This window comes from Macadamia integrifolia, chromosome 8, assembly GCF_013358625.1.
Source record: "Macadamia integrifolia cultivar HAES 741 chromosome 8, SCU_Mint_v3, whole genome shotgun sequence".
NCBI classification, from domain to species: Eukaryota; Viridiplantae; Streptophyta; class Magnoliopsida; order Proteales; family Proteaceae; genus Macadamia; species Macadamia integrifolia.
In genome coordinates, this window is record NC_056564.1 from 31,282,807 (window position 1) to 31,285,177 (window position 2,371).

The window sequence follows — 2,371 nt, forward strand, 5'->3', positions numbered from 1 at the left end:
AAACAAGGAAAAAAAATCGTCTGCAATTCCAATCTCATATAATTCCGTGAAATATCACCTTCAGGGAGTGACACGTGTATTGATACCAATGCAATGGATACAACTTCAGTAATCTCTTTCTAGTCAGAACCCAAACATCTACAAAGGTTGTGAATACATAATTCCCAGCATCAAAGCCAGTGAATTTCTTCACACAAGACCATAGGCACAAACAATTAAAGAAGAAACAAATAAGAAAAGCAAGCAAAACACGCAAGGCTCCTTACTTCTGATCCTGCTTATTCGGATCTTCGTCATTGCGGAGGTTAATCCAAAAATGGAAAGCCAAATAGCATGAAATCCAATTTAAATGGGCCAAGATGTGGAGTGCCTTCGCTTGGTCTCAAACACTCTAAACTGAAATAAACAAGCTAAGGAGAATCCAGAAATGCAAAGCCTAAGAGCTAAAAATCTGAGCTAAATGGGTTGGGATGAAGCCCAAAATGCTTCGTCTTCTCATTCTCAGGCACTTTAAGCCGAGATAAACAAGCCTAGGTAACTTAAAAAAACAGAGAAACATGGAAAAGTTGGATGACGAGAAAAACGCAGATGGAGATATATAAATATATATATATATATATATATATTTTTTTTTTTGAGAAAATTGCATTGTCACCCCCTGAACTTTGGTCCTTATTCAACGCCACCCCCTGGACTTTTCGAAACGTCAAAGCCACCCCTAAAAATTCAAAAAATTTCAAATCGGTCCTTGCCGTTAGCCGACCGTATTAAATGAATGAAAACCGATTAGTTTTTTTATAATATACCCAAAATACCCCCACCTATTGTGAGAGGACAATATTGCCTTCTCTTTTATTTGCGTGTTCTAAACCCATCTCCTATCTCTCATCTCACTCCTCTCATTCACTCGGTTGGACAAGAAGAAGAAGACGACGACGGTACGGTAACCTGCAACTCGATCCATCCCTCCGGTGTGCGAAGCTCTCCCCCCTTTGGCGTCCGACAGTTGTCTTTCGCCCACGACATGGTCATCCGTCTCAGCGAGGAGCTTATGGTAACCTCCCACAAGACCGTCGACGGCCGTGGCGCCCACATCCACATCGCCAACCGCGCTGGCATTACTCTACAGTTCGTCGACAACGTCATCCTCACTAACCTCCATATCCACGACATCTACGCTAGCGGTGGCGGCCTCATCCGTGACTCTGTCGACCACTACGACCAGCGCAGTGGTAGCGACGGCGACGGCATCTCTATCTTCGGCTCCACCAACGTCTGGGTCGACCATATGTCCATTTCAAGGACGGCCTCATCGATGCCATCATGGGTTCCACCGCCGTTACCCTCTCCAATAACCATTTCATTAGCCACAACGAGGTGGCTTGAACATAACTAACTGATTTTTTAACGAACTTAACTAATTCCGAGTCGACTCACTGATGCTGGTGAGTTATGTGAACAGGCGATGCTGTTCGGCGCAAGTGACAGCCACGCCGCTGACGAGAAGATGCAGATCACGGTAGCATTCAACCACTTCGGGAGGGGATTAGTTCAGAGGATGCCGAGGGTCCGATGAGGATTCGTCCACGTTTTGAACAATGATTACACACTGTGTCTAATGTACACCATTGGTGGCAGCCAACACCCAACCATCATCAGCCAAGGCAACCGCTTCATCGCTCCACCCACAACGGCAGCAAAGGAGGTGACCAAGAGGGATTACGCAGGGGAGGATGTTTGGAAGAACTGGTGTTGGAGATCTGAGGGTGATCTGATGATGAACAGTGCCTTTTTCGTGCAATCGGGATCCCCATTCAAGAAGAAGCTCTTCTCCAACAAAGACTTGATGGGCCAAAGCCCGGCACCTTGTCACTAGGCTAACCCGCTTTGCTGGTGCACTCAACTGCAAGATCGGCAAGCCTTGCTAAATCGATTCTTCTTCTTCTGCTGCTGCTTCTTCAGACACTTCACCTTAGAAGCCTACCGTGCTTAAACAAAGAGCAACTCTTTGTAATTGAGTAATTAATTTAGACTCTTCACTATCTCAGTATCCTGAAATTTCGCTTTTTAATCTAGGTTACTGTACTGTCGTCTTCTTCTTCTTCTTGTCAGACCGAGTGAATGAGAGAAGTGAGATGAGAGATGGGAGATGGGTTTAGAAGATGCAAATAAAAGAGAGGGCAATATTGTCCTCTCACAATAGGTGGGGGTATTTTTGGTATATTATAAAAAAACTAAACGGTTTTTATTCATTTAACACGGTCGGCTAACGACAGGGACCGATTTGGAATTTTTTGAATTTTTAGGGGATGACTTTGACGTTTCGAAAAGTCCAGGGAGTGGCGTTGAATAAGGACCAAAGTTTAGGGGG

The 2,371-nt window shown here is 44.8% G+C and overlaps 1 pseudogene; it reads left to right on the forward strand.

Annotated features, from left to right (window-relative positions):
• The first annotated feature begins 1,024 nt into the window (after window positions 1-1,024).
• Window positions 1,025-1,999, forward strand: LOC122085603 (annotated as a pseudogene).
• Window positions 2,000-2,371: the final 372 nt, after the last annotated feature.